Source organism: Cynara cardunculus, assembly GCF_001531365.2.
Source record: "Cynara cardunculus var. scolymus isolate 2C chromosome LG 17, CcrdV1, whole genome shotgun sequence".
Classification (NCBI taxonomy): domain Eukaryota; kingdom Viridiplantae; phylum Streptophyta; class Magnoliopsida; order Asterales; family Asteraceae; genus Cynara; species Cynara cardunculus.
This window is the reverse complement of record NC_037544.1, coordinates 10,963,215-10,975,395: the sequence shown is the minus strand read 5'-3', so window position 1 is coordinate 10,975,395 and position 12,181 is coordinate 10,963,215.

The following is a 12,181-nucleotide window of genomic DNA, read 5'->3' as shown; positions in this document are numbered from 1 at the left end:
CAAATGAGGAACCATCAGCTGATGAATCGATGAACAACCCAAGTAAAATTGCAAGTTCATCAAAGTCAGAATCGATGAAACCTCAAACAGATCACTTTGAAGCATCAACCTCTAAACTCACATCTTCTAATTCAATCCATGGTCATTTTGATTTTGAGAAATCCGCAAAAGACTTTCTTGATTCTGAATCTGAAGAAGAGATGAGTTGTGAATCATCAAAGATCATTGAGGATAAGAAGAATCAAAACTTAAATGCCTCAATGAAATCTGGTATTCCTTCATCGATGAAAAGTTCAGACAAAGAAAAAAGAAAAGTGAAAGATAGTAAATCTGCCAAAGATAACTTTCAAGGCCCTAGTACATCCTTCAGGTTCATCAAGTTCACTCGTGAGCAAAAACAGAAGTGGCCTGCCTCTGAGAGTATTAATCATCACTTTTCTTTCCATCCAGCTGAAGAAAAGCAGACCTTCCTTAAAAGAAAAGAAGTAAAGCCAAAGACCTTTCCAAATAAAAAATCTGAACTAGATAGGAAGTTGTAAAAACAACCGATGCTAGGACAAGATTTACACCTAGATTTACTTCTTTGTTTACATCGAATAAAAAGAAAGTTAGACATACAGATCCAAAGCATCATCATTGTCAATGTTTAACTCTTTTACAAAACCTGAGGAATCACATGTTGACACATCACTGCCCTTTTCACAACACGTTTATCGATACAAAGTTAAAACCAATTAAAACGTGAAAAAGCCCAAACCCAAGGGCAGGGGAAAGGCAAATAAACCCAAGCCTGCAAAGGCTAAGGGCAATGAAAAGAATGTGAAATCCCCTACTAACAAACAAGGACCCATTATGAAATGGGTACCTAAAACCCCTTAATTTGTCTTGCAGGACCAGCATGTGCAACCATGGTATATCGACTCTGGTTGCTCCAGGCACATGACTGGTGATAAAAGTCAACTATCCTCCTTCATTGAAAAATCTGGAGGATCTGTGACTTTTGGAGACAACAGTAAGGGCACTATCAAAGGATATGGCACTCTCATCAAAGGCAACATCTCCATCAGCAAAGTGGCTTATGTCGAAGGATTAAAGCACAACCTATTAAGCATAAGTCAGTTCTGCGACAAAGGTCTTGAAGTCAGGTTTCGCAAAGGTTTCTACATAATAGAAACAATGCCCGGACAGACAATCATCAAAGCAAGGAGAGAAGGAAATCTCTATCTTCTAGATTATGAGTCCTCGATGTGACAAGACACCCTTTGTCTTGTTTCCCATAAGAGTGACGAAAATTGGCTATGGCATCAGAAATTCTCACACCTCCATTGTGATGCACTACACATAAGTTAAGGGAATTTCGGAACTAAAATTCGAAAAAGATAATCTTTGCTCAGCCTGTGAGTTGGGTAAGTTAAAACGGGCCTCACATAAAACCAAGTCAGAAACCTCCTGTACCAATCCCTTGGATATGATTCATATAGACCTCTGTGGGCCTATATCAACCCAAAGTCTCTCTGGAAAGAAGTATATGCTAGTATTGGTCGATGAATAGTCCAGATACACTTGGCTTGAATTTGTAAAGAAGAAATCAGACTTTCCAGACCTACTCATTGGAGTGATGAAAAGGCTTCAAGTCATTCTACAACAAAAACTAGTGAGTGTTAGAAGCGACAATGGAACTAAATTCAAAAATGCTAAAATTGATGACTATCTCTTCAATGAAGGCATTACACAAAACTTCTCATCCGCAAGAACTCCACAACAAAATGGAGTGGTAGAGCGAAGGAACCAAACCTTAGTGGAAGCAGCAAGGACCATGCTTGCTTCATTGGAGTTACCCATCACATTTTGGCTGAAGCTGTTTCAACTGCGTGCTTCACCCAAAATCGATCAATCATTAACAAGAGACACCAAAAGACACCTTATGAGCTAATCAACCACAGAAGACCAAATGTCAAATATTTTCATATCATTGGGTGCAAATGCTTTGTACTCAACGATAGAGAATATCTTAGCAAGTTTGACAAGAAAGCTGATGAAGGAATCTTTCTAGGCTACTCTCAAACCGCCAAAGCCTACAGAGTCTACATCAAAAGGACAAAGATCGTCATTGAAAGCATCAATGTGTCCTTTGATGATTCCACAATGATGACTTCTGGACACAACAGTTCAGAACTCGGACTTCAAAGAAGAGCATCTGATTCATCACTTGGCAAACCCAATGAATAAGAACTAGCTCAATTATTTGAAGACATCTTCGATTAAGAAGTAATCTCTGGAAATGTGTCCACTGCAAAATCTAACTCCAGAATCGATGAAGATCATGAAGTCTCCAATGCTAAAGGTACAACTCTTACAGAAACTCATATTAATTCACCATCTACTTCTTATGTGTCTTCAGATCATGATCAAGATCCAGAATCTAACTCTGGAGATGATCTCGTCGAGGGGGAGCAAGCAGTTCCATCAGTCGATGAAGAGCTACATCCTGTTGCTCCAGAACCTCAATCAAGCACCAAGTGGACAAAAGATCATCCACACCACCAAATCATTGGTGATCCAACCTCTGGTGTCAAGATGAGATCTGCCACAGCAAATGAATACAACTTCGCCAACTTTCTGAGCATGATAGAACCTTAGAAGATTGTAGAAGCCCTATAAGATCCAAACTGGATAGGCGCAATGCAAGAAGAATTACTCCAGTTTGAACGAAACAAAGTATGGTCCCTTATGCCTCTACCCAAAGGGAAGACGGCCATAGGCACCAAATGGGTCTTCAGGAACAAGAAGAACGAAGATGGCATCGTAATAAGGAACAAAGCCAGGCTTGTTGCTAAAGGCTACCGCTAGGAAGAAGGGATTGATTATGATGAAACATTCGCTCCCATTGCAAGACTTGAAGCCATCAGAATATTCCTAGCCTACGCCACTCACAAAGGCTTTAAGGTCTATCAGATGGATGTCAAGTCTGCCTTCCTCAACGTAAAACTTCAAGAAGAAGTCTACGTGCAGCAGCCTCCTGGGTTCGGAGATCCAAGACATCCAGACTATGTCTACTTTCTTGATAAATCCCTCTATGGGCTGAAGCAAGCACCCAAAGCCTGATATGAAACTCTCTATCTACCTATCTCATCAACAACGGTTTCAAAAAAGGTACAATCGATACAACCCTCTTTCTCAAAAGGCATAAAGGTGACATCTTACTTGTTCAAATATATGTGGACGAAATTATATTTGGTTCTACGAATGCAAAACATTGCAAAAAATTCTCAGAGTTGATGAAAAGTAAATTTGAGATGAGTATGATGGGAGAACTAAGCTTATTCCTTGGCCTTCAAATCAAACAAACTTCAGAAAGAATCTTCATCAATCAGTCCAAATATGTGACTGACCTTCTGAAGAAATACACTCTCAAATTCATCATCAATGAGAACACCTATGGCTACAGGAGCTAAGCTTTTTGCTGATCCATCAGGCAAACCTGTGGATGTAACAACCTACAAAGGCATGATTGGATCACTCCTGTATCTAACTGCTAGTAGACCAGATATAATGTTTGCCACATATCTTTGTGCAAGATATCAGTCGAATCCTAAAGAATCGCATCTCTCTGCAGTCAAGAGGATCTTTCGATACCTAAAGGGAACTCCATCATTGGGTCTCTGGTATCCAAAGRACTCTGGCTTTGATCTAATAGCCTACACGATTGCAGATCATGCAGGTTGCAAGCTTGATAGAAAGAGCACGTTTGGAAGCTGTCAACTCTTGGGGGACAAGCTAGTAAGTTGGACATCCAGAAAACAAAATTGTGTCTCAACATCCACAGCAGAAGCAGAATATGTTGTTCCTGCTAGTTGTTGTTCACAAGTTCTCTGGATGAAGACTCAGCTTAAGGACTATGGTTTCCATTATGACAAAATCCCTATCCTCTGTGACTCCAAGAGTGACATAGCAATCTCTGCAAATCCAGTGTAGCATTCCAAGACCAAGCACATCGATGTAAGGTACCATTTTCTGAAAGACAATGTTGAAAAAGGTAATATAGAAATGTATTTTGTTCCAACTGAGATTCGACTTGCTGACATTTTCACAAAAGCTCTTGATGAGAAAAGATTTTTATTCCTACTCAACAAGATGGGTATGTTGAATCTCACCACTTAAAGGTACTCATTAGCTTATAACCAGAGATCTTCAATATCTCATGGTTATGCCTATAAGTGATATATCAAATTTTAGCCAGAAACTCCAAGTATCCTAAACCAGAGCCTCTAGTCATAAAAACCAGAGCCTCTGGCTATTTAGACTTACATCAAACAATTTTTGGCAAACAATCTCCATAACCTTTGGAACCAAAACCCCTCTGGTCCAAAGCAAATACTTAGTAATTTCTACCAAGTATTCTCTTACTCACCAAAGCCTCTGGGTATATAGACAAGAGCCTCTGGAATCCAATTCCTTGAGTCCACATCCTCTTGTCTCTCAACTTGGACTTAAGCATTCATTCATTTCATCTCCTCATTATTCTTTATCCTTTGGACCCAGAGCCCCTCTGGCCCAAGGCATATACTTAGTTTTCATACACTAAGTACTCTCTTCCCACCCAGAGCCTCTGGTTCCAAAGACCAGAGCCTCTGGTTTCCAATTTCTTTGAAACCAACGCTATCAAGTCTCTATCTATGACTTGGTATACACCTAACCCTTCTATACCATACCAGAGCCTCTGGTTCTAAAAACCAAAGCCTCTGGATTCATACTCCTTGTAAACAGAGCTTCTCTGATCTCAAAGACCCTTTCTCCACTTCCACCTAGCCACCTTTCATACATTCATCATCCTTCACAACCAGAGCCTCTGGTACCCCTAATTCTTCTTTATTATTTGTTTGAGGGGGAGTCCTTGAAAACTTCAAATCCTCATTTATGCATCATTTGAGGGGGAGCAACAATTTTATCTTCACATTTCTTTTATGCATCTTTCATCCAGAGCCTCTGGTTCTACAATCCAGAGCCTCTGGCCACCTAAATGCAACATATGTATTTAACCAGAGCTCCTCTGGTTCTATATAATGGATTAACAATGCTCATCTAGAGCCTCTAGTTTGTTATCCAAGGCTTCTATATCATGTAATCCAAAATTACATCCATGAACTCCTTCATCAATGTTAAACTAGAGCTCCTCTGGTTCCTCACCCAATGGGTCATGACCAACTAGAGCTCCTCTGGTTCCATGATAATAATTTTCATACAAAAACTCATCTTAATTGAAAATCATTTTCACGATTATACAAAATTGCAACTTTTGTGACTAGAAACTAGAGAACATGGGTTTTTAGAAGACCAAAACTTCGTAATTAGTATTAATCTTACAATTAGATGAGAATTTAAATTATTTTTGGGAAACGTCCTCATCAAGATATTATTTGGAATAAATCTTTATTTCAAATAATTCACTACGTCATACTACCATGCGCCTGACAACCTATAGGCTGTTCCACATGAGCCATTTCAAAATTTCCCCCTCCCTAACCCAATCTTGACGGGTGTCATCTAACATTAATGTCACGTACTATCAAGACGGCTCACGTTCTTCAAATCATATCACAAAAACCTAAACCGCCAAAAATTTTCATGATTATTATATTTTAATAATCAAGAAACCGTTTCCCTTCCACCCCCACACCCCACTCCCTCACCATATTCCCGCCTATAAATACCTTTCTTCCTCATCCATCTTCTCTTTACGCTTCCATAAACATCCAACTATATTCTGACGAACAACAAACCTGCAACTTCCTCAAACCTGCAACAATGGCCTCCTCCGCATCCCATGAATCAAACAACAATGATAGCCGAGTACAATCCACCAGCACCGACAGCTGCGCTCTTGTCTTCTTACCTATGAAACCCAACAACCATGCTATCGAACTACGCAACACACTCTTTGACGACCGCTTTGCAGTTATGATTGAGTTTTTTAAGAACTGCATCCTTCTTCTCGCTCTCACTCTTGTCGACACTGGCGTACCATTAAAGTATGTCCAGCAATACTGGCAAGCATGTGAGTTTCACCCACCCAGCCACGGTATAATAGGGGACATGGACACCCCTAATGACATGATTTGCTCGCTAAAAATATTGCGGCTAAGGTATCTCGGGTTTTGTGCATTCCCATTCGACGGGAACTTGGAATTGCACAATATGACGAACCACCAACCACCGATGACATCCTCCGCTTCGTGAAGATGCAAGGTTACAATCGTGACCTACGCAATGTATCGGGCTTCAAACGCCAATTCCTCCCGCCGATGCGGAATATGTTTTTCTCCATTCTCAACAGGGCCCTCACATGCAAACTGGGCTCATTGGACCAACGAAACATAAACATCATGACTATCATGTATGGGTTGTTCTTCAACTTGAACCTCGACTACGCCTTCCTCATCTAAAATGAGATTCATACGACGGTGCTCAAGAAATGTAAACTCCAAGCCGCTGGCAAGCCCCATTCTGCGGTTCTCTTCCCTCGCTTCCTCGCCCTTTTCATTGGGGACGCAATGAGGAAGCATGGTCTACCAACTGCAGAGCCCTTCACCCCTGTCCACAAGATGCATGGACATCGCCCAACCCTCTCGAAAAAGGGTTACAACATCAACCGTCCACTCTCTAGGGCTATGCTCAATGTCATTCCATTGACATCTGAGATACGCCAAGCCTATGAACGCTCTATGCTGTCCCAGGAACCGAGGGCAGCTACCCTAGAGCGATTAGATCCATCCCCCCACCAAGCGAAGGAGCACCTGAGTCCTCTTCATCGGATGATGAAGATGATGATGATGATGATACTCAACGTGCCTCCCCTGGCCCTACTCATACACTTCCTCAACCCACTTCCCAAAGGGCAACCACATCCACTACCCCTGGCGATCAAAGAAAAAGGGGTATTGAAACAGGATGACCAAGTCCAATCCCAACCCCAACCAGCCATCCAGAGGCCATTCTTCGGGCCTCTGGAGATGTATCAGCCGAGGAACCACATTTTCCATCACCCCTCTCTCAACAGAGAGGTGATGAAGACATAAGAGCCCCTTCGCCTCAGGGCTTGACACACCCCATCACACACACATAAGCATGTGTTGCTTCTGATATTGAACCCCAAGATCGTTCAGAGCGATCTTCCCTTCATGCACCTCCCCCTTTGATATTTGATCTATCGAAGGGGACACACATTCGCTTCACTTACTCGGCCTTTAAAGCCAAGGAAGAGGAAGCTGATGTAGAAACATCACGAGATAGCTTCTCTCTTGAGGGTTATCAAGGACGTGATAGAAGTCCTTCTAGGCCTACCTTCTCATAAGGCCAAGAAGGCGCCTCAGGAGAAGAGACACAAACTGCAGCATCTGTTGATGTAGGGGTTACCCCACACGCTGACCTGGTCACAAAGGCTGAGTTCCAAGCCTTTGTCGATACAGTGATGCGGTCCTTAGAAGACCTTAAACTCATCATACAAGGGATTGTTGATAGCCAACCCTCCATCGATACCTCTGATCTCCAACAATCCCTTGCAATCCTCCAACACCACCTCACCCAAATCAAAAACCCAAACCCAAACCAATACCACCCGCCTTCAAATGCTCCAACAAACCATCACCCAATATCATAACACCACATCCTCCGTTGCCACCCAACGAAACCAAACCCTCATCCAATCCATCGCCACCCTCACGGCCTAGGCAACTGAGGCTGATGAGAACTTAGCCTATATCATCTCCTTACTACAAACCATCTTTCGAACCCTTCACTCACTACCCACACCCATCACCTCCCAAATTCCTCCTCAAGCCCCACCTCAATCCACCTCATCCATCGATGCTACCCTTGCCAACCTCACCAACCAAATGGCCTCCATCCAAATCACCCTCATCCAACTACCCGCAACTATCCTAGCCCAAATTCCCCACCCTACTCCACCCCAACCTCCCTCTGCAGGCCCATCCTTTGATGAAGGCTTCTCCTCATTCACTGCAGAGGTGAGAGACCTCATCACCAACCTTCCCATCCCTCAATATACATCCACCACCACCACCTCTATACAACCACAAGCCTCATCCTCCTCCACCGACTTCGCAACCAGAGCTGACCTACGGGCTCTGTCCAAGGCGCTAGTCTCATTTTTTAATGAGATTAGTGCCAAATTCGTTCATCGGGCCATCCATCCAACAAGGGTTCTCTCCCAGAACCTAGCCGATGAACAACTTCTACCACCTCTCTCCTCCAAACATGTGAGGCGAGTTGAAGACAAGAAGCCCTGAAGGCATATCTTGCGTCCTCCAAGAAAGACAAGAAAAAGAAGAGGACCAGAGCCTCTTGCTCCAGCAGCCGCCAACACAAAAGGCCGAGACATGAAGACCAATACCCCGATGATCAAGGTCTTGGACCTCATGAGGGGGAGACAAAGGCCGCAGCTGCACAGCAAATAGAATCCATTGCACCACCACCAACATCACCACAAACACAACCACCACCTTCAACCGAAGGAACCCAAGCAAGGGAACCAGAGGCTCTGCCCTTTGAAGATGTACATGTACATGTTCCCTTCACTGCAACCCCATAACCCATCGTGTTGAGCTCTTCAACCGATGAAGAACCTACTACCCCGCCAGCACAACTTAACCAACCCTTTTCTTCAACACCCACATCAAACCTACGCTTAACCCCTTCACCAACACCTTGTACCACTCAACCCTTCATCCTACCCATACAACCAGAACAAACAATAATCCAACCTTCATAACCTCAACAACCACAAACCTAAACAGAACCCCGTGCACCTGAAACCACCCATGCCGAACCAAATGAACCACAAGAAACCATACCCTCACCAACTCATACACAACCCTTAACCCAACCACCCGTGGTGCATGCAGATACTCCCTCTTCATCAAGGCAACCCCCTTAGAGCCTGGTAGATGAGATCATACAGAGTATGGAGTCCATGCAGAGATGTCCTGAATTGCCACCCCAGGAACCAATTTTGCTGGAGAACATTCATCAATACCTATATCAAGACCGCGATGAAAGTTTGACCATCAACCCTCCAATCTTATCACCTGAGTCCATGGACCACCTACACCATAGATTCATTAGACAGACTACACAAGCACCTCCAGATGTCTTCTCAAATGATGGGATAAGGAGGGTCGTGGATCTACAAATAAGGACATTTGCCAATCGAGTCATTCAATACATTGAGTTCACTGTGGAGAGAGCACATGGGCAAGTTTGCATGTTCAACGAGAACAACCTCATTAACCTCAACCTCAACCTCTATCACTTGATTGAATTATATGCATATACGGCTCAGAGGCAAGACCACGGCACCAGATATGGAATGGTAAACCGAGCGATAGTGAAAACGATGGAAACCCTGGTGAACCATAGAGTCGAGAGTGATTTTGAAATTGCTCTTCGGCTAGGCATTGAGAGACTCTCCTCCACCCCTCCAAACGAAGACTTCCAAGGCCTGCAGGAGACAAGATTTGCCTCAGTCCTAACTCAACCCGAACTTGGACTTGTTTACAATAATGACTTTGGGGTTAAAAAGTTCTTTAGACTAACTGAGGCCTTCAAGTATTCATCGGATACACTTGAATGGTTTCAGAAAGTCATTAGAGAGAGACTGGGTAGAATTCACGTGCCAAGAGAAGAAGGGAATCGGCTCATTCATGAGATATCGACAGTCATCAGATATCGAAGACTGCTCATGCGCTTTAGAGAAATATATCAAGGTATCTCATGATGAGTTGTATTTTTGTTTTGCCTTAATGTATTTTGATTCCAGTATTGTAAGAATTTCATCAGCCAATGAAAATTGGAAATTTGATGTTTTTCTATTAGTTTAGTCTHTRTTCTTCACAAGTGTATCTAGATTAGTATATGTTTTTATTTCATTACATAGGGGGAGATTGTTAAACCCCATAATTCATAATGTAAAAACTAATGAAAAACAATAAGTGATGATGAACCAGAAGACCGATCAAGACATCAAGGCAGAAACGGCTAAGTCTGGAGCATAACCAGAGGACCGATGGACGACCAAGGATGCGATGGAAAGAGCATCTCCATCGAACCTCTGGTCAACTATACTTAGAGTATTTTCCAGCAATTCATCCAGAAGCATGCGATGAAGACTTAAAGATAAGGATGATACATCACACCATGAATGGCAGCTGGAGATGACAAATCAACAGCTAGACTTCGAGTTTATCTTTGATATTAAAGCTTATCCATAGTTTAGTTAAACGTTATCTATTAATAGAAGATTAGCTATAAAGTCTCATTAGATAGTTATCTTCTTATTAGTATAAATAGGTGATTAGGCCACATTGTAATGTAAGCAGCTTTTTCTACATTCTTATCTATAATACCTTATTAAGCAGATTCACTCAAAGTCTTAAAGTCTTAAAATTATAAATGCCCAAAATACCCTTCTTAACAAAATAAACTGACAACACTATTTTAAGATATAATCTTCGACAACACACCTCCCCTTCTTCTTTCAGACTTCAGTCCTTCACGCTTCCCAAATCGACGATTCCTAAAGCATCGATTCCCATCCTCGAGTACACTCCATCTCTCATCCCAAAACGATGATTCCAACTCTGCTGGATTCCATGATTTAAACTCTGATTATGATTCAAAGCTCTATTCAAACGCTTCTCGATTTCTCGATCCTTCCATCGCTCCTCGATCCAGGTAATCGATTCAAGCTCTGGTTCCGTAAATGGTTAGGGTTCATTCCATCCATCCTCAATCTAGGTAATCGGTCCAAACTATGATTATGTAAATGGTTAGGGTTCATTCCATCCCTCCTCGATGTAGGAGTCTTTTGCTACATTGATGATTATTTCCTGTCTAAGATCGTTTTTCATTTCAGAGAAATAGGGGATAGAATGAGGCAATAATTCCAATTAACAATCAGTGTTGTACATGATGGAGCTTTTATAGCACATATCAAAATGAAATTACTTCCTTCACGTTGAGAAATTTGTTTTTGTTTTTGGACAGGTTGAGGATTTCAAATTGTTATACTAATCCTCTGGGTTGGAAGGATCGGCTTAAAGAGCATGGAGCCATTAAAACTCCGTCAATAGAAGCTTCACTTATTGTTAATCTTTGCAAAGATGTGAGAAACATGGATGATTTGTTCTCTTTGATTATTTCTTTAGGAAAAGGTACTTATGATGTAGGTAGGTGCATATGGTTTAGATAATACATGTTGATATTTGATGTTGTCATAAGATTCTGGATATGGTCATTCATGTGATTGATATGTGTTTGCAGGACTGGTTGTGGGGAGGAAAATCATTTCTCGGTCGCCATAGACTCGGTAATCCTGCTTTTTTCCATTTACCAACTCTAAATTATAGCATTCATAGTGTGTCAAGTATATTTCGAATACGCTTGTTGTTTGCTCTATTATATCTGGAACCTAATTCCAGAAAAGTAACAGCTAAATAGCTCACTATTATTGTTTTATAAGTACATTAAGTTGTCTTGTCTGCATTATTGATTTTGTATGGTTTATTACTGTCACACCCCGCTAAAGCGGGAAACACGGGATGATAACAGACAAGCGAATCTTGGCAACAGTTACAGAAAAACACTTTGTCAATGATTCAAAATACACAATTCATCGACTTGATAAAGTTTCAAGGTTACAAAAGTATTTTCAAATACAACAAAAACTGTCTTAATCGATCTTGACCCAAGTAATGCTCCCAGGAGTCCACAAAACTTACTTAGCACCTGAAAAGCATGGCATAAAACAGAGTCAACTACAAAGAGTTGGTGAATTCACGGGTTTTCACATGCATAAAATATTTCAATGCATAAACCAAGTAATAGCAAACTTATGCGAATTCTTTGCACTTAGTAAATGTAAATCCCTTGCAATGTAACACTTGAGACGCTACTGAGCCTTACCTGACCAATATGCCCCATTAATTTTCGAACAACTAGAAGTAGCCCGTTCACTACTTAGGTTCCATGGTTCGATAAAGCGCTAATTCAGCGGTGGTCCAAATTCCACATGATTAGGCTAGAAAAACATAGGTAATTGTGCACCCCTTTCGGGGTGGGACTGTCAACACAATAGCGGCTATGCACAATACCACGGCCCGGGAAT